Source organism: Peromyscus leucopus, chromosome 18, assembly GCF_004664715.2.
Source record: "Peromyscus leucopus breed LL Stock chromosome 18, UCI_PerLeu_2.1, whole genome shotgun sequence".
Lineage (NCBI taxonomy): Eukaryota > Metazoa > Chordata > Mammalia > Rodentia > Cricetidae > Peromyscus > Peromyscus leucopus.
In genome coordinates this window covers 25683122-25710262 of record NC_051078.1, presented here as the reverse complement: position 1 = coordinate 25710262, position 27141 = coordinate 25683122, and positions in this window count along the sequence as shown.

Sequence of the window (27141 nt, the reverse complement as noted above, 5' to 3'; positions counted from 1 at the left end):
GTAGTTCGATTCCTAATTTTCTGAGAAACCACCATACTGATTTCCACAGAGGTTGTACAAGTTTACATTCCCACCAACAGTGGAGGAGTGTTCCCTTTGCTCCACATCCTCTCCAACATTGGCTGTCATTGGTGTTTTTGATCGTAGCCATTCTGACAGGTGTAAGGTGGTATCTCAGAGTCGTTTTGATTTGCATTTCTCTGATGATTAAGGATGTTGAGCATTTCTTTAAATGTCTTTCAGCCATTTGTAGTTCATGTTTTGTGAATTCTCTGTTTAGCTCTTTAGCCCATTTTTTAATTGGACTGTTCAGTACTTTGATGTCTAGTTTCTTGAGTTCTTTATATATTGTGGAGATCAATCCTCTGTCAGATGTGGGGTTGGTGAAGATCTTTTCCCATTCTGTTGGCTGTCTTTTTGTCTTATTGACTGTGTCTTTTGCCCTGCAAAAGCTTCTCAGTTTCGAGAGGTCCCATTTATTAATTGTTGTGCTCAGGGTCTGTGCTGTTGGTGTTTTATTTAGGAAATGGTCTCCGGTGCCAAAGCGTTCAAGAGTGCTTCCTATTTTCTTTTCTATTAAGTTTAGTGTAACTGGATTTATGTTTAGGTCTTTGATCCACTTGGACTTGAGTTTTGTGCATGGTGACAGATATGGATCTATTTGTAATCTTTTACATATTGACATCCAGTTATGCCAGCACCATTTGTTGAAGATACCTTCTTTGTTCCATTGTATAGTTTTGGCTCCTTTGTCAAAAACCAGGTGTTCATATATGCATGGATTAATGTCAGGATCTTCAATTCGATTCCATTGGTCCGTATGTCGGTTTTTATACCAGTGCCAAGCTGTTTTTATTACTATAGCTCTATAGTAGAGTTTGTGGTCAGGGATGGTGATGCCTCCAAGGGTTGCTCTATTGTATAGGATTCTTTTAGCTATCCTGGGTCTTTTGTTTTTCCATATAAAGTTGAGTATTTTTCTTTCCAAGTCTGTGAAGAATTGTGTTGGGATTTTGATGGGGATTGCATTGAATCTGTAGATTGCTTTTGGTAAGATTGCCATTTTTACTTACTATATTATTTTAAGGTGTGTTACTCTTGCTTTTTGTTTGTTTAACTCTGTGAAGCTGTGTTATTGTGTCTGACTAAAACACCTGATGGTCTAATAAAGAGATGAGCAGTCAATAGCAAGGCAGGGGAGAGAAATTGGTGGGGCTGGCAGGAAGAGAGGAGAAATAGAGGAAGAAATCTGGAAGGAAGAAGGACATGGTAGCCAGAGAAGGAGGAGGACATTTAGGGCCAGCCACCCAGCTACACAGCAAGCCACGGAGTAAGAGTAAGATTTAAAAAAATAAGAGAAAGGAAAAGGCCCAGAGGCAAGAGGTAGATGGGCTACATTAAGAAAAGCTGGATAGAAACAAGCCAAGTTAAGGGCAGGCATTCATAAGTAAGAAAAAGCCTCTGTATATTTATATGGGAGCTGGGTGGTGGGCCCCAAAAAAAGCAATAAAAAAAGAACAATATTCAACTATAGCACAAATTGTTAGAAGGTCTTATTAATAAAAATAAACCCAGGAGCCAGGTATTGGGGAGAAGCCTGAAAGATCAGAGAAACAGAACAAGCCACAGCCAACCTCACCTTGCTAATTCCTCAGCTGATCTTGTTTCCTCAAACGAAGCCTCTGAGTCCTTATCCGAATGGATCTCAGCTGAACTGCTGCTAAAAGCCTAAAAGCTTAACAAACATAGTTCCTGGTTCTCTTGCCTTATACACCTTTCTGCACCCTGCCATCACTTCCTAGGGCTAAAGGCATGTGTCACCATGCCTGGCTGTTTCCAGTGTGGCTTTGAACTCACAGAGATCCAGATGATCTCTGTCTCTGGAATGCTAGGATTAAAGGTGTGTGTGTGTGTGTGTGTGTGTGTGTGTGTGTGTGTGTGTGTGTGTCACCATTTTTCTGGCCTCTATATCTATCTAGTGGCGTTCTGTTCTTTGACCCCAGATAAGTATATTATGGTGCACAATATATTGGGGGACACAATATCACCACAATCAACAATCAAGAAAATGCCACACAGACATACCTACAGGCCAATCTGAGGGTGACATTTCCTTAAGTGACTAATTTGTGTCCAAGTATCCAAAACCAATTAACACCAAACACTACTGAATACAATTTATTTTCCTGAAAGCAGATATGGCTATTCCATTAGTTAACACATCTGAAATTTTCAGTGCATATTTGGTAATTTATATGACATATATATGCTATGAGCCCAATAGACTACATAGTAACTACTTAGAGTTATAAAACTTGGAAGATGTATTTTGCTGCTACATGCTCCAACCAATGTACTGCTGCTTCCCTGTGCATTTTGTTTTCATTCCTGATATTTGGTGGATATAATGGTAATGAATAATAGCAGGGAGTATAAGATGCCTGTATTTCTAGGTTTGCTCATTGGCTGCCCTTATTTCTCCTAGGAAGATATCTTTCAACACAAGTATCAGTAGGAGAATATTTGAAATTGGTATAAAATCTTGTCTGTTCGGCTGTCTGCCCTGATCTACCGGCAGTGTCTCCGCAACTCCTTCTTTATAGATACCATATCTCTCTTCACCATCAACAGACACATATCTTTGCTATAATTACCATATCCTAATGTTGCAAGAGAACAACTTCATCTCTGAGTGGAGAGAAAACACAACTTAGCAGCAAATAGCCTTCTTCACTTTACGCTCTGTGTCACCAGAAGCTTTCTGATTCCCACCAAAGCTTCACACTTCAGACTTTGATTCAGTGTAATTTTGTTCTTGAAGTATATTAGTGCCCCTGTATCATTAAAATAAATTGTACACTTCATGTAGCGGTCATTTCCTTCGACTCTTGTAGTTCAGTTTGAAACGTATTATTAAGAGGAGTGGCTGATGATTACATTAAGTTTAAAGACATTTAATAAGAAATGTGAATACATGCCATTGGATTGCCACAAGATGCGAGCTTTAAAACAAACCTCAGGACCTACTGATTTGTACTTACAACTCCAGTATGTATGTAATGTTGAGCTAATAATGATTTGGTTGACCTACATGTAAGGAGAAGTTTTAATGGTTCAGCTTCCCACAGATTTTTCAGAAATGTATGTCTAAAAATTTCAACACAATGCTGGGCACACAACATGGGCAAAAAAAAAAACATTATTTACACTGAATGGAAACAAAATTTGAAGAATTAAAGATGTGAAAATTCTGATTATTGTTTCCATTTCTTCCAATCATTGCTGGAATAAGACTTAAGGGACATAGTGTGAAGCCCATTTTTTTTCCTTCTTAGCCTTCAACACAAATCTATGCATGTTGTTATGTGTGCAGTCAATGCCAATAAATAAGAAATGTAAGAAGTTATTTAAAATGAGGTTTCTAGACACAGCAGATATAATTAATATCTATAGTTAAAAGATAACTTTAGGCCAGAGAGATGTGACAAAGAGTAAAATGTTTGCTATATAAGTCTGATTATCTGAGTTTAATCATAAAAATCCACATAAAGTTAGAAGCAGAGAACTAACTCCATGAAATTGTCATTTGACTTCACACTCATGACACACACACACACACACACACACACACACACATAATTTAAAAGTTTAAAACCATAGCTCTGTATATTAAAGTCCATATACACATTTATATTGACCAATTTTTACTAAATTGGTCATACACCACAGTCAGTAAATGGATTTGGATCTAAGAGAAAGATGGTTTATTATAGTATCACCATTATCTTATTGTGGTTATGAAGATAGGGCAGGGCTAAATAAATCCACAGTATTCTGAAGAATTGTGGGATAAAAGTATAAAGTAACATTAGCTCTAGAATGTCTCATGTAAAATAATTGTATTTGGTTATGATGCAGAGGCATTCTTTACCCCTGTAAATTACAAAAAAAAAATGTCTAAAACATAGATTCAAAACTGTTGCTAGGCAGAAGAGCAATGATGGAAAATGAAGACACAAGTGTCAGAGGATGACAGCCAGACAGATATCTTAACATTTCAGTTTAGCATGAACTGCACTGAGTCAGTGAATGATAAGCCAACATCATCTTCAATCCCAGCCAACTGTCCCATCTGAAATCAGCAGATAAGTGTATACTGAGAAAAAGAGGTGGGCATCTCTGTTGGGCAGCTGTGTGTATTATCCTTTGAAATCCTGAGTGAGACCACACTTGAGGCTGACATATTTTCCTGTTGTGGTGCTGCATTGACACTAGAGAACAATATTTGGAAAGTTATTGTTTCCACAGCTTGCTCTGATTTATGTTCCAGTCTATGGGAAGACCTCTGTGGTGGTACAATCCTGGCTGTCACATGTAGCAATGTGTGAGAAGATTGTTTCTCACTGTCTTAAGCCTTGTTCTATTTATATCATCTAAGATTATTTTGTTAACTAGGCTTGGATTACGGTTTAACAAAAAATTTCAAGAGACTCAAATAAAAGGAAGGATTCCATCCAAAGTTCTCCTATAATATCTATTGGGATTTATTAGGGAATACAATGCTTTCTTATTCATATTTACAAAGTAACTTATGAGTAATCCTTTTTGAATTGTAAATAACTACTTCTAAACAAACTTAAAGCTTCATTTTAAAATTGAGAAAGATGTGAGAACTCATCAATCTACCAACCTTCCCTAAAGCTCATATTTCATCGAGTTTAGTAATATGAAAATAATATTCTCAATTATTTCTGATGAATTCAAATATTAAAGCCCACTTACTTTATTACTGATAGTGACTCCAACTTAGAAATAATTCCCATGACCATGGAGTTTCCATCCATAATTATCGACAACTTTCATGTCAATACAGTTGTTTGGCCAAGGTCTATTATTTCTTCCTAAAGGACTTTTCGTATACAAAGAGTATCTGGGCTTCACAAGCCAGAGATTGATTTTTAAAATACATCATAATTATTTGTTTTCAGTTAGAGGATTTCAAAATATTCTCAGCATCAGTATATTTATTTTTAAAACCCAAATCGGCCATTGCTTCATGATCAGATAATTTTAATTATGTAGGAGGCAGATGGAAAGTGATTTGATGCATATCTATACACATATATGTACACATTTATATTTGCATAGGTTTGCATACATGTAGACATATGTCATACATACATAAATACAATATATATATATGTGTGTATATATATATATATATATATATATATATATATATATATATATATATAATAAAGTGTATGAGTACCTGATGAATTAAGATGAAATGGATTTAGGTTAGGTTATTTGGAATTAACACATAATAACATCAATCTAAAATATTGCATTGAAATGAATCTGCTTATTAATTAATTTTCATTGAAGTGTGCTGTGGAATGTCATGCTGTATGCTGTCGATATGGATTGCTCTGATTGGCTGATAAATAAAATGCTGATTGGTCAGTAGCCAGGGAGGAAGTATAGGAGAGGTGAGCAGACAAGGAGAATTCTGGGAAGAGAAGGGCTGAGTCAAGAGTGACCAGCCAGACACAGAGGAAGCAAGATGACAAGGCAGAACTGAGAAAAGGTACCAAGCCACTTGGCTAAACATAGATAAGAATTAGGGGGTTAATTTAAGTCTAAGAGCTAGTCAATAAGCCTGAGCTAATGGCCATACAGTTTGTAATTAATATTAAGCCTCTGTATGTTTATTTGTGTCTGAGCGGCTGCAGGACCGGGGGAGAGAGATTTTTCCCAACCGTAGGGCCCAGGCATGACTGGAGAAATTTCCAACTACAGAGGTATATGATATATTATTAATGAACTTTGTCGGGCAGTGTGCATAGCTTTAAGGAAGTATCGTGTGAAAACTCTGATAATAGCCCTCATTTATTCAATATAATGTAGAAAATACCTGAATGTCATTTCATGTCCTATTTTAAATATCAAGATAGTGTAATTTCCATTTTCTTCTTATACTCTGAGTATATATTAGTGTTTTAATTCAAGGATCTTAAAGTTTGGAATGACTGTCAGTGATTGTTAAGATATATAAAGTAACAATGTAAAAATGATTTCTTGATGTTTTAAAAGGTTCTAAATAATGTTGAATTTATTTATATTAAAACTTTGAAGGAGTATGTTTCTTTCAACACTAAAATTAAAATTTTATTAGTCTCTAATATAAAACAAACATCCCCCAAAGTTAATATAATTTAGTATTTTCAATGTTTTTTTGGCTTTTTACACAAGGTCCAGGAGAAATCATGTTCTATGTATTATAATGACTGACCATACATCTGGGAAAATTGAATGTACAGATTTATTGTACTAAAGCAGAGAAAACAGCAGCCATAATACACCAGTCTTAAAAAAAAACAATTAAAATTCACTGTTTAAAAATCCCTACAAGCCTTACAAATAAATCTATGTTAAAACATTCCCACCATAAAAGGCTCTGAAGTCTTTGATGAAATGCAGTCTTCTGGAAATGAAGGATCAGAAACAATGAAACAAATTGAAAATTGCCATAAGTTTATAATCTTCTGGTACTAATGTCAAGTTAATGCCTTCCACCTGCCCAATGAAAAGGCTGGGCTCTATTGCCTGTGTTACGGAATGTTGAAGCTTAGTTATTATGTCTATTCCTTTAGACACTTTCAGCAACTAATCTAGATTAAGAAATCAATATCCCTGTGCTATAATTTTTAGGCTAATGAATACATTATAATGTCAATGAAACGTTTCTGCAGTGCATGCTGTAGTGGAAAAAAATAAGTCATTTTGAGGTTGAGTTTCTGTTGTTGTGTTAAACACACCATGACCAAAACAACATGGGAGGAAAAGGATTTATTTGGCATATATAACATAGATCACAGTCCACTGAGGGAAGTGAAAGCAGGAATTCAAGACAGGAACCTGGAGGCAGGAACTGAAGCAGAAGCCAGGGACTAACACCACTTACTAGGTTGCTGCTTCTGCTTTGCTCAGTAGGCTGGGCCTTCCCCCCATGCATCCTTAATCAAAAGGAAGCCCCACAGACAGGAAACACAGAAGGAAATCAGTGTAGAATAATAGAAGAAGTAGGTAAAATCTGTATATCAATAATTTATGGTTTTATTTTAGACTTGTTTTATTTACATATTAAATAACAGGATAAACTGCCTTTACATAGTATTGTAAATTTAACAGATCTGTTTTGTGATTTATAAACTGTAGTGATAATGAGAAACAGATTACGTACCTCAAAATATAATTACTATGCACAACTATTAGGGTTTTGTGCCCCCAACTGGAGCAGGCCCTCTGAATAGGTGAGACAGTTGATTAGCTTGATCTGTTTGGGAGGCATCTAGGCAGTGGTACCAGGTCCTGGGCTCGCTGCATGAGATAGCTGTTTGAAACCCGGGACTTGTACAGGGACGCTTGGCTCAATCTGAGAGGAGGGGACTGGACCTGACTGGTCTGAGTCCCTGGACTGAGTCTATCAGGTCGATCTCAGTCCTCGAGGGTGGCCTTGATCTGGAGGTGGTGGGAATGGGGGGTAGGCTGGGGGGAAGGGGAGGGGGACAGGAAGGGGGAGAACAAGGGAATCTGTGGTTGTTATGTAGAACTGAATAGTATTGTAAAATAAAATAAAAAAAATATCAAGACACACACACACACACACACAAAGAAATGTACAATCGGAGTCATTTCAGTTTGTGTTATTAGCTGTTTGAATCTACTTCTAACCAGAAGTAAATAAAAAATAGTATCACAAAGTAAACAAAAAAATAACAGCAAAAAATGTGCATTTGAGAAATATTCAATTAAAATTTTGTTTCATTATTTAAATATTTTTTATGAGATATTTCAACAAGTGAATTTATTGTATTTAAAAGGAAATACAAAGTTTCTTTCTTAGGTGATATCAGAATCTTGTGTGTGAAGAGGGATGTACTTATGTGAACATGTGTGTTCAGCAATAGAATTGAGGGGGCTGTGCACTTGGAGGTCAGAGGTTCCCACCAGGTGCCTTCCTCAATCACTTCACAACCTTATTGTTGGGGATAGGGTCTCTAATTTAACCTAGTGCTTACTAATTCTCTTTAGCTATCTTAACTGGCAAACAAGCCCCACCTGCCTATTCCTTCTATTATAGGAACAAGCCCCTGTGTATGACACATTTTTCTGTGTCCTAGAGCTACAAATTAAGTCACCGTGCTCTTAGGGCAGGCCATTCACAGATGGAGCCATTTCCTAAGCACCCACAATCTTTTATATGAGAAAGAATATGGTAATGTTTTCAGGTTAATCACTGCAAGTCTAGATAAACACAGAATTTATATGTGCTCATATGAGGAAATCACATAGGCTATTGAATATTCAAAGGCCTTTGAGCAACTATTATTAATATCTGAATGAAAATATTAGTAAAGAATTATTTGATTCTGAGACATCATTACTTCTTTTATCCATACAGTAAGGTAGAATATAGACTAGATCATGGATATTCCCCCTATTTTGCTTTATTCATTGGACATTTTAAGCTGCTATACAAGGATTTCAAATTCTCTAGTGAAAGTTAAAGTTGGGAGTCCCTGAGAAAGCATGGCACAAGAAAGGCCAGCTGTGTCCTGCTTATAATCATCACTGACAAAATGAAGCATGCGATTTTAACAACATTAGGACATCTGCTAGCAAATAACCACCAAATAACCACAGTTGAAATTATTTGTACCAGAAGAATGTCCTCCTGCATTTCCAGGAGGCATAATAAAGTGGTTGTTATGTTAACGCACTACAGTATGAACACATTTATTTTGATGTGTTGGTGCCTCAGAACAAAGATCACCCAGACCGTGAAGTCACGGCCAGCTCTATGGCACGTAGCAGCACCATGCTCCCTGTTCATTTTCTGGTTCTTACAACATTTTGATCCTCATTGCAATGAGAGAATCTCAACACTTTATCCATGAAACACTTATCAGTTTAATTTAAACAAAAGTTAAAATTAAGTGTAATGCTATAAAATTGATGTTCCCTTAAAAAGTTTTCCAAATATTAACATACACGATCCTGCCATTGATGCATATCACTATTCCAAAAGTAGAGATATTAAGATTTTGATTTGTTTCATAGTCATTCCATGACACAAGATATAGAGGGACAATGTCTACCTCCAACAGATCGATCACATTTTAATCATAAAAAGCATATCAACTCATATTTGATAGCTTCAAATTGTTAAAATAAAATATTAAAATTGTTGAAATATTAACATTTGCACTGAAAGTAATGCTTAAGTAAAAAAAATATTTGTTATAGTAATTTTAAGAAATTTTGCTTTTGATATTGGAAACATCAAGTTACTTGAACCCACCAATGTGTTTCTGAAATTTTATAAACAAAAAGTATTATATTTGCATATTAGAGCATAGTATTATTTAAATAAGTTTTTATTAAATGTGTGTGGAACAAAGTAATAACTAAGATCTTCCAGTGAGCTTTCTCCATAGACACATCAAGTTGAATAATTGTCCATATTTGGAGCTACTGTAACAGGAGTTAAGAAAACACATATGTATTCATAGTACTAGATCTTGGCATGATAGGATACTTTTTAATTAATTAAAGATACTTATTGAAGAAGACATTAGATTACTGCTTTGATTACTCTTCTACTTCAATCAGCATAGCACTGAAAGATTTTCTATCTTAGAGTGGGAAAACCCATCCGATAGAAGCAACTTGTTTGGGCATACATTTTGTGACAGTCTGCCATGTCATGGAAGGCTTGGTGTCCCAGGGAGCTCTCTCTAAGGTGGTGGGAGGTTGGAGCATAACATCTTCACGTTTGGCAGATCAGGAAGCAGGGAACTCTATCAGAAACCGGAAGCATACACACCCTTAAAAGCCTCCCTGGTAGTCACTCCTTCCCTGTAGCCTCTGGTCCCAAAGGCTTACATCATCCCTAATAACAATGAGACCAGATGTCAGACATAATAATCTGTGTGGGATATTACACACCCAGTCCCTGACAATATCCATGTTGGTTAGATTGTTATTTTATTGTGTCTCTCAGCCAGCTATTGTGTGAGTATCAGTTCACCCCCTAGACTTTCCAACTGTGGGATGCAGGCAAAGTCCATTTCAATACAAGGCTATATGATCAAGGGGCTATTTGATTTCTACTACTCCAAATTTAGAGAATATGTGTGCAAGACTCTGAAAGCAACCCAAATGAAAACAGACAGAGACATGGCTTGGTATTTCATTAAAGAGAAGATATGAGTATCAGTTAAACACATGTAAATAGGTCTAATATCATTACTCATCAGATAAATGTAAGTAAAAACTTCAGCTGAACATCACTATTCAGAAGGTTTAAATCTTAAAAAATGATAATAACAACCAATACTGACTATGTAGCAAACTCACAGAACAGAAACAAACTTGCACAACTATTCTAAAAAAAAAAAAAAAAAAAAAACAGTTTTATCTAGTATCTCAAGAAAATAAGTATGTTCTTTCAATAAAACATAGCAAATGAATTCTTGGATATCTATCCCATTCCAGGTAATTACAATGTATGCTCACAGATAATCCTGCCTATTAATGATCACCCAGCTTTCAGATTAATTTGTAATAACAATGAATACTGAGAAAATTTTTTGAGAGAAGAATGAATAAGCAATTATCTTAACACCTAAAAATAGTAGTCATAATTCTGAAGTAACAAACTAACTACATTTACCACAAATTAATAAAGGTGAATAACTAAAACATCCTAAAATGATACATACTGTGTATTTTTACATTACAGTGTTGTCAAAAGAAATTATAATGATTAAGAAAAGATTATTGTTTGCTAAGGGTTCAAGGATTAAGTACAAAAAAAAGGATATCACTGGGCATAAAACATGGTAGCATGAAGAATCTTTGAGAGAGGATCATTTTATGTGTTAAATGCAGGGGTAGATGCAAGGAGGCATAGAACTATGTTATGTATGCACATTCCAGCAAATTCACAGAAGATCAATTAAATATGAATAAATTTAGCATATTTTTTAAAATGTCAAATTTCTAGACATGCTATTGATGTGGAAAATATCAGTACTGGGGAAAATACGCACAGTATGTGGCCATTCCCCATACCAATTATTGGAATTATCTAGTATGTCTCATGAATCCATAATTATCTCAAAATAACTTTGAAAGAAGTAAAAATCACTATTTATTACCACCATGCATTATCAAAATTCAGATAGCATAACACATGCTCAGTTAATTAGTTATATTTCTGTCCCAAATTACCCTTCTCTCTTGTTACATTGTATTCTTTATATTGCAGGATATTCTAAACTGGTGGCTCACAGTACTCAAAATATTCTTATGATGTTATAAGAGTCAGAACTATTAAGTAATTGCTTTATTGTTTACAGATGAATACAGGATGTGTCGTATGCTGGATGAATGAGGACATGTGAAGGAACATGTTTTGTCATAGAATTTTATGGAATAAAGCTTAATGAATTTGCAGCTAAATCTGGCAGATTTTATTTTAAAAAAGCTTTCATTTTAAACCAGATCATAAAGGTTATAGAAACTTTATTGTCCTTTATATTGTTTTGTAAAACCAATACAGTGTTTAGAATGAAAAATTTAATAAAATGGAAATGGAAATTTCTAATTTCACTTTTTCTGTTATTTGTCAGCAGTTACATAAATTATTTGCAATAAATCTCCTCCATTATTACTTGTATATTAACTTTTTATGAATGATCTTTACAGAGCCGTACTGTCCTTAAAATGGTTAAATTACAAGCTTTACATAAATCCTACAGACTGAAATAATGTAACCATACTGAAATGATTTTAATGTACTTGAAATAGCCTATGTTTTTCTCATTATGCTGTTTTATAAACTCTAAATATAAAGTTTTTATAACTATAATACAGACATGCTCCCAAAGATGCAAGACTCTTCTAAGACAGAGATATCTAAGATGGGTTCAGAAACTGAAATGTGATTATTTATTGATTATACATGTTATGACAAAAATAAATTATGGTCTGATGGGTTATATTAATTTTATCCTAAGTATCATAAAGTGACCATAGTTTTAAAAAATTATGTGCCTTTCAAAAGTAATATGAAATAGTTACCCTCTACTACGGAGACACCTCAAGATTACAGCCTAATTTCTACCCATGAACTCAGGTGTGGAAAACTCCTGGATGCATCTCAAAAGCAATTTTAGTATGTATCACGTGCTCTGGGGTCAGGCTCAAGATCACAACTACAAGTTGGAAATATAAAACTTTATAAACAATGAGGGGACGATGGGAAAGGAAAATTGTAAATGATAAGTGCATAGCTGCAATTAGACTGATATTCTAATATCAGGCAAGTGAAGTCAATATGGCAGGGACATCCAGACACAGTAAATGTTGCTGAGGTTTCCAAAATAAGATGTAATTTCATTATTGTGTGAATGAGGAAAGCAACCAAAGCATCAGGATTCCCAGATTTTTCTGAACCCAAGTACCAGTGGAAAGTGGTTTTCAGGCTCCTGCTTCCCAATTTGGGGGTGTTTGTTTATTGATTAATTGATTGGTTAATTGATTGATTGATTGATTTTTTTCTCAAGCATCTATGTTGAAAATAAGGCCAGTGAAGTAATTCCCTAATATAACCAAATCACCTACAATTTACATTGACAAACTGCAGAAGCAGCATCAGGGGCGGACTTTCCAGATGGGGCATGAGAAGAGAGTCAGGGTAACCTTTCAACTTTGTATTTTGCTAGCATGCCTATGCGGAAGGTCAAAAAGAGGTCAAATGCTTTCTTAACTTCTTTTTCAGTTCTATGATTTCCACACTCAAAGAACCGGTCACTGAAGTCCAGTTTTAACGCTGTGACGTGGAGATGTGACTGTTTCAAACGTAGAGAACTGAAGAGAGTAAGGACCTGAGATTTAACAAAAAGAAGGAACACAAATTGATACATTTCGGAGCTGCCACAGTGGCCCAAGCATAATCCTATACAATCCTTGCAGCTCAGCGGTATGCAGAATGGAAAGCGTTAAGCATTGTTATCTATTGACTTCTCCATATCCATGTACCGCCCTCCCCGCCCCCCAGCAAAATCTTCCCCTATTAGCAGCAATTGTTAGGCATTTCTGATTTGTATGCAGTGTTTCCAGGCAGACCCCAAGGAAGACATTAGCTTCCAAGAAAGACGTCGCTTCTTGTACATCCAGTGCCAGGACGCCAGCATGAAAAGTAACCCCTGATGACAGCTAAGCCTCTGTATAGGCACTTCCAGCTCTCAGGTAACATTAACGATACTGGCAGCACTCTGGGTCATTTGATTGCAAGATCAGTCAAAATGTAATTGACAGCTGTTTATAAAAATAAAATGTCTCCAACTGACAAGGGTTGCACACTGAGAAGAGCAAGAGCAAAAACTGAATAAGCAAACAAGCCTTGCTCCCAAGTGCTTAAACAATAAATGTTGTTTGCCTCTGCATCATGCTTTACTAAGTTTGATGTTTCTTATTGATGGATTTTTTTTATGTGTTTAGATGTTACTAATGCCAAATGGTGCATCTATTTCCAGAAGTTCTTAAAGTAAATGCATGTGTTTTTCTCAGCTGTACTTTGATTTTTTTAAAAATCAATATCTAACCTACTTTCAGGGATATAATTTTTTTCCTCCTAATTTCCTTCTTAATGAAATTTGCTGAATTTATCTCTTCTGCTTGATAGCAATACACCATGAAGTGCTGTGGACTCAGAACTAGGAGCCATCATCTCTTCATTCTTTCTTTCTCTTTTTGCTTTTTCGAGACAGGGTTTCACTGTGTAGCCCTGGCTTCCTGGAACTTACTCTGTGGACCTGGCTAGCCTAAACTTACAGAGCTCTCCCTGCCTCTGCCTCTCAACTGCTGGGATTCAAGGGTCATGCCACAACCTTCCAGCTCTTTATTTCTTTACTCTGATCAGAATTTCAAATACAGAAAGGACCAAGCAGATGCCATTACAGGCTGCTCAGTCTTCTCTCAGACATCAGGCCTCAATTTCAGTTTCCTGAGACTTAAGCAAGCAGTTTCTGGGAGGGCCATGAACAAAAGACATAGTCCTTGCAGTAGCTCCTTTTCTCCATGTACTCTGATTGCTCAAAGTTCACCAGTTGTTTACTGTCTGGGACTCCTCAACCACTTAGAGCTATGTCCATGAGTCAAGGACAGAGACTGGACCACTGAGGCAGCCCCCACAGTTAGCATGTGCCAGGCCAGCCAGCCCCTATGGCAGCTCAAGGACAAAGCCTGGGACTTGTCCCAGACTGCCCCCCAAATAATAATTGTAACCCCCAACCAGTAAGTTCAAAGATTACATATCCTTACCCAAGTAAAGGAGAACAGAGAACTTCAAAAATAAAAATAAACCAATCCTAGTTGCACCCAAGCCAAACCCCCAACTGCCCTGAAGGCCTTGTGGTTTTTGCCTTTAAATAGATAGCCTCACAAAGAAAGAACAACTCCTCCCTGCCTCACTGTCTTGGGTGTAGGAACAAGTTCCCTGCCTAGGCTTGTATCTATAGAATAAACCTTGCTGTTGCATTCTGGACATCCTCAGTCTTCAGTGGTCTCTTTGGGCTTGCAATCTGGACATAACAATACTATTTGGGATCAACCTCAGTCTCAATTTCTCTGAGATCCACACTCAAATATGCAATTAATTTCCTGTATTTCCATCATGATAGCTAAGGCCAAACACTTGTTTTGTTTCTGCCTCTGAATGTTATTCTTGTTTTCTGTTTCTTTATTCTTCTCTCATACAATACATCACAATCACAGCTTCCCCTCCCTCCCCTCTTTGCTCCCCTGCCTCACATCTATTCTCCTGTATATCCACTGCTCCTCAGTTTCCCTTCAGAAAATAACACGACTCCCAGTGTCATCAAAATGAAAGTGGCATCACATGATGAAATAAAAGAAGACACAAGCCCTCATGTCAAGGCTGGAGTGGGCAACACCATAGGAAGAAAAGGGTCCCAAGAGCAGGCAAAATAGTCAGAGACAGCCCCACTCCCACCCTTACAACAAAACCCACCAGCTAAACAACCACAGCATGTATGCTGAGGACCTAGCTCAGACCCATGCAGCTTCTGTGGTAACCACTTGAGTCTCTGTGAGCCACAATGAGCCCTGCTCAGTTGATTCTGTGGGCTATGTTCTCCTGCTGACCATGAGCCCTCTGGTCCCTACAATCCTTCCTCTCATTCTTTGGAACTCTACCTAATGTTTGACTGTGGGTTTGCATTCTATCACATTAAATGTGACAACATGTGTTCATATGCTCAGGGCAAACACTTGTATAATCAGCAGCCTGTATTTTCTATGAATGATGTCTTAAGGAATGAAGAACCTTATTTTTTTTTCTATCTCATGGCTGTGTCCTGCTACTCTATGTGTGAACACCTAAGATACTTCTAGTCCCACTGTGCTTTAGTTCTGTAATGCTCTAAATGGTCTGCTCACTATATATGTTCTTGCTAGATAAAGCCAGGCTTATGTTCCCAGTATTGTTTTGATCATACTACTTTCTTGCTTTACACTGTGTGGCCTACTATCACAAGTGCATTATAATTGCTTCATCAAGCCTGTGGGATTCTCCATTATTATGTCTTCTCATTTATCTCTAATCTGATTTTTCTAAAATTCTTCTTGCATGTCACATCCCACCCAGGCAGATGCTTAAATGTCTTTCAAAATTCCAAAGCCATTTCTCAAACTCTTATTTTTACTTGCTTTTCCCTTAGGAAGCAATGTTTTACTGCTGCACATTTCAGAGTCACTCATTTTCGTCTGCTTTCTAACTAAATGTCATGTCTTCTGAAAGCTTACCTATGTTCCAGTTTGAGTTATTCCCAGGTTGCCTATTCAAATTTGTATAAAATCTAAACTAACGTTTATTGACACAAAACAGGGCCATTCTTGAAATGGTAATAAGCATTGCTGGCAGAGCAGAGAAGAAGAATGAAATATTAAAAAAGGCTAGAGTTTCTAATGTTTGCACCATGACTGAGTTTCTACTGTACTAACAGACTTTTGCATAATGTGTATTGCATAATGATCTTATCATCAACATTTGAATCCTTGATGATGATTCAAGTAAGTTTCATCTCTTCAAAATCCCTGAGAAAAATTATAAGCTGAGTGGCAAATTGTTGCCTGTGAAAAGAAGGTGACACTGAGTGTGGTATTGCTCTGAAACAGCTTCATTTCAGGTTACGTTTTCATGAAAAATAAAATAAATCTAAGCACAAGTATTATGCAATTACTACAAAAAAGCAATTGATCAATACAAAAAAAGAAGAAAACAAACAGGATAATAATAAATCTCCAGGGGGTGGAACACAGAAAAGCTATAGCTTTCTAGTGGATTCATGGTCAATAGCCTACTCTGCATCACATACATGTTTCCTACATTTATTTTTTTGCTACTAAGTTCTGTATCTATTTACCTGTTGCAAGCTTTCAAAACTAGGCTAATTTGCAATGGTGCATATATTATCACTCAATTCATAGCAGATAATTAGTAGGTTTATTTATTTTTCCCCTTCCCTTCTCCCTCTGCACTCCCCTATTTCTTCTCAATCTATTTTGTTCATTCATCCTGAAATATGAGAAAAATTTTATTTGATGTCTTTCCAATGTTATAAATCAAATCATGACTGTAGTGTACTGAAATGTTCTACGCTATGGGAGCAGAGAAGTAATAGGTGATCAATGAATTCAACATTTAGACTAGAGTAGTAAGAATGGTTTATCACGTGTACAGTAAGAGGGCAGCATGTCGAGTAGTCATTATTACTAACATACTGCCTGCAGCATCTCATTTTATTTGAATCAATTTTATTTCATGCACAATTCACTAATTCAGCATGCCTGAATATCTAATATATATATTATTTTATAATGAATAACTATAAAAATTTGTAATAGTCTTTTAAATTTGTCATTTTAATTTGTTAAATTGTTGATAATTCAATGCAACATATTTTGATTATATTCATTCAAAAACCATCACATATACATTCAAAAACTCCTCCCATATACACCTCCATGCCCATTCAATTAAAGATCCTTCTTTTTTTGTTAGTAACCCATTGACTCTAACTTGTGTTGCTAATAAGTTACTGCACGTGGGGACAATCACTGTAGCAGCTGCCAGAGGCTATATGCTTAAAAAGCTCTCACTATCTTCCTCCCAGAAGCCATTGGCTGTCCTTAACTTCTCAATTAGAAGTGGGTGCTCATTAACTTGTTTTTCCTCCTTAGTAGAGTGTTGACTACCTGATCATGTGCAGATCTTGTACAGGAAACCATTAGCTGTTGGGAGTTTATGGGTGAAGTGGTCCTGTCATTTCAGGAATACACTTTTTGCTCTGGGTCTCCCCAATCTCTGGCTTTTCAGTCTTTCCATGCCATCTTCTCTAAGGTCTCATGAGTTTTGGTGTGGTGTGATATAGCTGTTATATTTGTGGTTGAGCATTGCCACAGCACTTATTCTCTACACTTTGACTAGTTGAGAGGTTTTCCCTTAACCATGTCCACTGCACAAAGAAACTTCTCTGGTGAGGTCTGAGAGCTGCATTAATTTATAGATATTGAGGTGCTAATTTGGAGGACAAGTTGAGACTACGTCCTTTTTAGCAAAATAATAATACTAATTTCACACCCGGAGTTTCTGAACTCTCCAACTCTAGATTCTTGACCTAAATACAGTTAGAAATTGGATGCACCACAACATTCATGCAATTATTACACCCATGGCATATCTTGCCACACTGGCCATCATTGCAGTTCACAAATGGTGGATATTTTTGGTGATGCCCTCTGCAGCCAATATAGCATTTTCCAACAGTATGAAAGCTAGATAATGGAGGGAAAGCTTCCAATCAGTAACATTCAGTTTTCTCCATGTGCTATAATCAATATGGGTTACATCTTCTTCTGCAGTGTCTTATTATTAAGTTCTGACTGTATACCAAAGCAGTGGAAATATATTGGACTATTTGAGGGTTTTCTGCCACACCGCTAACCAGGAATTCGAGAGGTGATATCCCATACCAAGTATTGGACATTTGGTTTGGAAGCCTATAGTTTTATGGAGAAAACAATTCCCTCTATAGGTAACTCCAATCAAACTCTTGTAAATGTGTGGAAACTTATAAAACATATATCTTCATATGTTTTTTATAATACCTTTATATTTAGCTATCTTTCTTCCACTGTATCTTCTGCCCTACCCCTGAAATCTCCCTGTAACCCCACCCACCCATCCATTATTCCCAGCTTCCCTTTCAAATCACTTGTATTTACTATCCCTGGTCCCTTAAGATCTGTTTGCCTCTACTTACCCAAGATTCCTTTCAATACTCGTGGGTTATACAAGCATTCTAAATTTAACAAGCAAATGTAAGAGTTGAGGTTAAGATCCTCGGGAAATTCTGTGTGCCTTAATAACAATATTTATGCAAGAAAACATCAAATTAAATAATTTTTCTTTCTTCTTTCATCAAATATTCAAGTAGAGATGAGTATGGGATAATAGAACATCTGCAAGCCCATGTGTTAGTATTCAGACCTGTAAATTAAGTGTCAAATAACAGTGACATGTCATGAAAAAAGAATAAATGTCAGAGCATTGGAATTATGTTTTTATAGACTGACTAGAAAGTACTAATTCAGTATGTGTGGCTAGGTAGATTTACATGGGATGTTTAAATAATTCTCAGAGTGATTTATAATCTAACATAAAGGCTGGTGTTGGCCATATGTGCATTTTCCCCCTAGAGGATTTCACAAGCTCTGATCCCCAGAATTAAAGGATTAAAAAAACTTCAATATAAGTCCTTGAAATATAATAAAAATAAAACTGAAGGATTTTTAAGATAAAATAGAATTTGCAACAGTGATTGAACAGTTTTTATTCACAGTGGCTTTCCTGAATTATTGCAGATTGTTTTAGTTTGTGCTTAAATAGATATAGAATATTTTACAAGTTATTTGAGAAAGCATAAAATCAGTAATTTTTTTAGCACTTAATTTCCAAGTCAAAAATAAAAACATCAGTGACAGAAGTACTGAAATAAGATTACTTTTTAAACATATTTTTGTTTTAATTTGTATATAATAATTAAATTTGTGTAGAGTAATGCAATATTTTAAAATGTATGAAATGTTGAATGAATGATCACATTTTGATAGATGATTTTTTCTCTCACCTCACATATAAATACTTTTCTGTGTTGTAAATATTAAAAAGTCCTCTGTAGTAGTTGTTCGGAATATTCAATTACATGTTGTCAATCATAGTTACCTTACCATGAAAGAGATAATTGGAAATTATTCAACCTCTCCAGCTGTATACCTATGTCCCAATCTACTCTCCTGACCCTCCTTCCTCCACAGTTTTCTCAGGTTGTGGTTGTGGTTAATGAATAGTATTCTACCCAGAACATCTCTAACTTCAACTTTTTATTTTAATCTTACAAGTAAGATCACATGATTTTATCTACACGATACCCTCCACTTCCATGCCTGCTGCTACAAATAGCAGCAAATCTTTTTTTTTTTGAGCCAAGCAGATTTTAGATGAATTTATTATCGACTCATCTATTCTGAGACATCTGTGTTGTTTCTATTGTATAGTTACTGTGAACAATGCTTGAGTGAACTTGTACATAGCTGTTTTCTGTTAAAAGCATAAATATATGAGTTGAACATACAGACTTTTGTGTAGATTTAAAACATCCACATATTATTAATAAAATCAGAATTAGTAATGTGTCAGTGTTGCTTTAAGGACAGAAAACAAAATACTTCCCCTTGGTATCAGTTAACCAAGAGCCAGTACAGAATTGAATTCTCTGTTTTGTTCTCTTTCCGACTCCCATCATCCACATCTGCCTGTTGTGTGAGTCTGGATCTGAGCCTGTCTCCATGCTGTCTTATAAATCTATCCATCCCCGTCTCTGTTGTGTGTCTGCCCTTGTGTGCTCTTAACAAAGTGATTTGAAACTGAACAGCACAGAAAACATCTCATGGAGATGGGATGAGGAAAGTCTTACAGAAAAGTTGAACAAAGTTTTCCAAAGAGTTTAAGTCAGACTTCAAGTTACCTAGATAAACAAATAAACAATAGTATCATACAATGTTTGAATGCTGCTTCTAGAATTTATGATGGATATTTATTTTATAAAGATATTTTCAGTCTACTTTATGTTTTCATCAAATAAATTGTATAACACATTTAAGGGAGCATTATCTTAGGTTATAAAAGTTGATTACATGGGAAATCCAAGGCAAGTAAAGTTGAATGTAGCATTGTGCTCTTACAGGCAGATTAAATGAACGGGCCAAGTATGCAGCAGGATAGCAGTCTTAAATTTGAAGTGATATAAAGGTATACTGTTAACTCTGTCTGTGAAGTCCAGAGAAAGTTCCAGTCTCTTTGTGTATAAGATATGTATTTATCATAATGCATTCACAGATTTTGACTCATGAATCATGTAATTGAACCGTGTTTGTTCAACATTTGAATTCTATAATCTTAAATTAAATATTCCAATAATTCCCACTGGAAAATAATTCCAATAATTCCAAATTTTCCAATATTCCAATAATTCACCTGGAAAATAAGCATAATAATTACTTAGGTAATTTCTTAGTTTCATAATTAAGTTATAAATTAAGTATAATTTTCTTTAAATGCTTCATCAACAATTTCAATATAGGATAAGTCACAATGTAGTCTAAAGTAATGAAACAAAGATATTTTTTCTAATAAGTAAACTTTTATTTAGGTAGAGGAAAAATACCTTTAAATGTAGTTATAAAAGAATATAATATCATTATATAATTATTCATTAGTAATTATACATTGTTCAATAGTAATATAATAAATTTGATATGTTAATAATATACTATATTTTTAGTAAAGATAAAAACCTTCAGAGAGGGCAGAAACTATGAAGTACAATAAAAATGTTTTATACCTAATGGAAAAGCCAACTAAGAATTTCATTGTATTTCCTTTCTGCCGAGTGAGTTACTTTTCCAGTTGTGACAGAATAAGAGTCAGAAATGACTGAAGGAAGAAACAATTTATCAGCTCAAAATTAGAGGGTGCAGTTCATTATGATACAGAGGTCACTGCAGTAGAAGCTTGAGGCGGCGTCATGCAGGAGGCAGAGAGACAAGAATGTATGGCTCAGTTTCCCTCTTTTTTACCTTTCTAGGACTTCCCCTTGTGGAATGGTATCACTCATAGTTAAGAGTATGTCTCCCCACCTAATCAACCAACTCTAACTAGACTCTAAAAGGCCTTCCCAGATGGTTGTCTCGTAAGTGACTTTAGGTGCTGTTGAATTGGCTGTATTATTCATTACACTCTCACATCTTATTGACTATCAATTGACAGTCTTATTGACAGTTACATAGGAAGCTGATAATTATTCACTTCTCATTTCTCTGTTCACATATATTCACACCCCACCTCCTTGTTTTGTCCCTTTCATAACTGAAAGGTAAGGACTCTTTCAAGTGTCCATTGGTAAGGATGCTTCAGCTGTCAGTTCTCCAACAAAGAGAAACAGAAAAATATTTTCATGAAAAAAAAAAACTTTGATGTATTAAAAAGTTACTGAAATAAGGATAAAAGCCATCTTGTAAAAAATCTCAGATTCACCTCAAAAGAATTATTATGGAAATGTATTTATAGATTCTGGGGTCTGGGTGTATTGGGTTAGGTGGATTCTTTAAGCGGAAAAGTGGATAGACTACAAATTAGTATTCAAACTGTTTTAAGAGTTGTTGAGCTCAATGACACAAGTCTATTAATGTATCTGAAGATGAAACTGGTGTTAAAAGCAAGAGTTCTGCATATATGTGAATGTTGCTATCTTAACAGGAGAGGTGCAAGTCTAAAATAACTCAACAGTCAAATATATTTGAGAGAATTTCCTCATGAAAACAGCCTAGCCCTTGAGTTCTCTATTTGGGTCACTGCATGACTTTCCTCATGAATATGACCTGGGATAAATGGCTCTCATGTTGGTATACATGATCTGAATTTTCAGTTCAGTTATGTTTTCTTCTTTACTTTTTTCCCTTTGTATTGAAAATATATTCCCCCTCCCTTAATATATCCTGATTACAGTTTCTCCACTCTCTACTTTTCCCAGTTTCTCACCATCTCCTCTCCCACCAAGATCCACAACTCTTTTTGTCTCTTATTAGCAAACAGACATCTAAGTGACAATAATTACATGAAATAAGATAAAATATAATCAATATATCTGATGAGGATAAAATAAACAAACAGAGAAAAAGAACCTAAGAAAAAGCACAAGAGACATATAGATGTTTGTACACTCAAGAATCCCATAAAAACATTAAAATGGAAGCTATAATATATACAAAAAATGGCACTCTTTCTGCCTATTCTTACACAGGATTTCCTAAGTCATGAAGTAAGGGATTTGTTGGAGACACCCTATTTAGTGCTGAGAGTTGAAAGGTCTCTCACTTTCTGCATAATGTCTGATTGTGGGTCTCTTTATTCATTCCCATCAGCTACAGGAGGAAGCTTTGCTAATGATTGTTTTTTTTTTTTTCTTTTCTTCACTTTTTAAAACGTTTATTGGTTCTTTGTGGATTTCATATCATGCATTCCAATCCCATGCATCTCCCTTTTCTGCTCACAAGTTATACTGTGTTTTCCTGTGGAAATAGAAAATACCAATCTTATCCTGAAGTTTCATAGAAAAATCTTCCAGAATCTCTATTTTCCAACTTACTATCTCAATTCATGACAATGGTGCACATTGTTTGGCATGGGTCTATTTCTTTCCTGTCTGTTCTAGTCTATATATATATATAATTTTATCCTGATTGTAACAAGCTTAGAATTTCCTCAAACTTCATGTTAAATTCAGGTTATTTTACTGTTTGAATCTTATTAGACTGTGCAAAGATGATGCTTTCACCCCCAATTGAATAACCACTAATTCTTTATATCACATATAAATATATAACTATATAAATATCTGCATTTTTGAAATATATTTGACAGTGACAAGAAATTTAGATGTTTAAAAATTGCATCCTATGACCCCGTGAAGGAGAAATGGATGAGATCTACATGAATGGACTGGGTGTGGGGGGCTGGCAGAGGGCAAGGAGTGGAGGATGAGAACATAGGGAAATGGGAGGGTCAAGCTGGAACAGGGACAGAGTGGGAAGGCAGGGAGAAAGATATCATGATAGATGAGGACATTATGGGAATAGGAAGAGGCAGGGTTGTGGTGATATGCTAATTGTACTGAAATGTCATTTTAATTGTATGTTAATAAATAAATTTGCCCAGGGGTCAGAGCTATTAGAGCCATAGACAGAGCCGGGTAGTGGTGGCGCACGCCTTTAATCCCAGCACTCGAGAGGCTTGAGCTTAATTAAGGGACTATTCTATTACTAATCTCAACTCTTTGATTCTATTTTGATTCTTTAAACTTTTCTTAAAGTATGAATTTTATATCAAAATTTACAAGATTAACATATATATATATACATTTTAAACTTTGTTAAGATATGAATGGTCATATAGAGTACTAACTAATTCTAGAAAAAAAGGCTTCAATTAGCTGCATATATATGTCTTTGTGTTTGAGTCTCTTATCAGTTTTCTGCAGGAAATCATGGCCAGGCAAAACATCAACTGAAGTCTCCAGAAAGAAGATGGGGCCCCACAACAACAACAATTCCACATGGACAATAATAATATCAATAAGCTGACAAACGTCATCTACAGATCAACTTTGAACTACAAGGTGCTCAGAGCAATTTTGAGATGACTAGCTGAGATGATCCAGTCTCAAAGACTACTTGAATAAGGACTTAAGATAAACTCTGAACTTTGGCATTATACACAGACTGGATAATGAAGGATATAGTTACCTTTCCTAAAATTTGACAATTAACCTAAAATTTTTCTTTCAGGATAAAGAAAACTTCGCCCATACCCAGCAGGAAGCAATTTTAAGAATACGACGCCCACATTCCCAAAGAGGTGGTGTGGGGCGGGTGGTTTTTTTGTCTTTTTAATGGGTTTTGGGTCTGGGATAATTTTCATTGTTTAGGGGGGTTGGTTACAAGTTGTTGTCAAGAGTTAGGAAAAAGGCTAAGCAAAGGAGATTAGATTTAAGGTTCTTGTTTGAAAAAAAAGAAAGAAAGAAAGAAAGAAAGAAAGAAAGAAAGAAAGAAAGAAAGAAAGAAAGAAAGAAAGAAAGAAAAGAAAAAGACAATTACTAGTTTTAAATACTTTACATGGGATTGGATTGTTTTATATTGTATACAAATTTGAAACTGATATTTTTTAGAAAATGCTATATGTATATTTCTAATTGAATTTATACCATTCATTTAACAATGTAATGCAATTTTCTGATTCTTGAATGTTATTATTACCAACTATTAGGATATAAAGAAATGAAAGTTAGTAGTTAGACATTACAATAGAACTTGTAGTCATATTAGATATGTTTTAAAAATTGAGCAGAGATGTTTTAGACAGGTCATCTTCAAACCCTTCAGAGATCTACAGAATATGGCATTTAAAATGTTTTAATAACTTAGAAAATTTTTCTTTTTTGAGACATGTCTGCTCCTGGCAGTACCAATCTACTTCAGAGAAAATATGGGCATTGAAGAAACTGCATATGGAGTCAACTTTCATTGTGGCAAAAATTAGCCACTGGACAACAAAGTATCCTCGAATCAACAGGACTAAATGGACAGACAGAACATGAAACAAAGGACTACTGATTCTTGCCAAAACAAGTGTGGTTATGGCTTTATCAAAAGGCATCTTCTGAGGCCAGGACAATATGGCCCCATCCCTGAAGTGGCCTTCGCAATCCGGAAAAGGTACGGTGCCCTTTTCTTCGAAGGCAGCTTAACAGGCAGAGGGCTGATAGCTTCTGTTGTGCAATGGAACAGCATCTGAAAGCTCACGCCTCTCAATAGTAGACTGGCATTTAATAGAGGGATGTGGAGAAGAAGGGGATGCTGAGATGAAGCCATATATACACAACCAAGAAGAATGGACAGCTGAATTCGAAAACTGTCAACAATTTCCAGAATTTAAAATCCTGAATCATGACAGGACACTAGTGGATTTCAGGTGTTTCTGGTACATGGACTGTTCTCTACCTACGTGAGGTTGAACTGTTGACCTTGTGTACATCCTACTTCACAAATGAGTCTGTCAGATACGCTAAGCCTATAGGCTGAAGATGATGCCCCAACTCTGCAGAAACCTCAGGTGACTGTCCAGGCAGCTGGTTGTTTCTGTCAACTCACAAATTTTTTGGAAGTTGCTTGCATGCATTTCCTGTTTTTATTTTTGTTAGCTAATATTATTTCCTTCTTGGGTCTCTGAGGGAGTTGAAGATTAGTTAGTTATGGTTGAAGATTAGTTAGTTATAGTTGAAAATTAATTAGGATAGAAAGTGCATTAGATACATCTTGGATTTACCAAAATAGGATAGATAATGGAATTATTTTCTCTGATTTGTCAAATACCTGTTTAGGTATTTATTACTTGTATATTTTGTATATAGGTATTGTACTTTTGTATATAGTTTTTCTTATGTTAGTTATAACCTTTTGCTTTTTTTCTTTTTATTAAAATAGAAAAGGGGAAATGTGGTGGTATTCTAATTGTACTGAAATGTCATTTTAATTGTATTTTAATAAATAAAGTTGCCTAGGGTCAGAGCTATTAGAGCCATAGACAGAGCATGGTGGTGGTGGTACACACCTTTAATCCCATAGATCTTTGTGTGTTCAGGGATACAGCCAGCATTGGAGACATACGCCTTTAAGACCTAGAGGGCTGTACATACAGACAGTGACAAGGCAGTCACATGTTTGGGTTTACAACCAATGAGAAGGCAGAACAAAATACTATGAAAAGAGACACACAGGATATAGCTCTCTTTTGGGAAGCTAGGACCACCGCAGGAGGAAGGGTGAGATTTTAGCTCTGAGCTCTGATCTCTTGGCTTTCTCTTTTACATTGGTTCTATGTTTCTTATTTAATAAGACAGTTGGTTACATCTACACAGGGTTCTGGGGAGGCTCTCAGGAATCCACAAGGTTGACCCCACCTTGGTCTGCTGGCAGTGGTCCAGAGGGTGCCTGGACCAGTCTACTCTGGTGACCAGCCTAGCAAATAACCTAGCTGTCATCATAGAGCCTTTGTCCAGTGACAGATGGAGGCAAATACAGAGATCCATGGCCAGGCACCAGGCTGAGCTCCGGGAATCCAACTGATGAGAGAGAGGAGAGATACTGCAGGTGAGGGATGTTGAGATCATGATTGGAGGATGTGCAGAGATGATGGACCACACTAGTGGAAACCCATGAACTGTGAACCGGTGGCTGTGGAGCCCCCATGGGACTGGACTAGGCCCTCTGGACACGTAAGACGGTTGTTTTGCTTGAACTGTTTGGGGGGCACCCAAGCAGGGTGAGCGGGATCTGTCCCTGGGCAGGTTTCTGGGAAAATGGTGCCTGTGGTGTGACACCTTGTACAGCCTTGGTGCAGTGGGAAGGGACTTGGACCTGCCTAGGCTCAGTGAGCTGGGCTCTGCTGACTCCCTATGGGAAACCTCGATTTGGAGGATGTGGGGATGTGGGGTGGCTTGGGAAAGAGGGCTGGAGGTGGGACGAGGGAGAATGGGGGATCTGTGGATAGCATGAGGAGTGAGTAGAATATTTCTGAATAAAGAAAAAAATGAAATTAAAAAATAAAATTGCATCCTAAATTCTGCTGAGACAAGCAAACATGGGGACCAGTTTAGCAGCCTGTGACTCTGCTTGGCTGATGCTTCATATCTACTCACCTCTGAAAGATAAAACTAGAAAACAGTTAGCACTGGGGCGGGCCTCACCTGTGTGACCTGCACACATATATACCTGACTTAAACAAGTGAAATGAGTTACTCCCTCATTAAGGCCTGGAAAGAAGCTCCATTTCTACTTGAACAGGTGCTGGATAGCAGTGGGATGATTTGG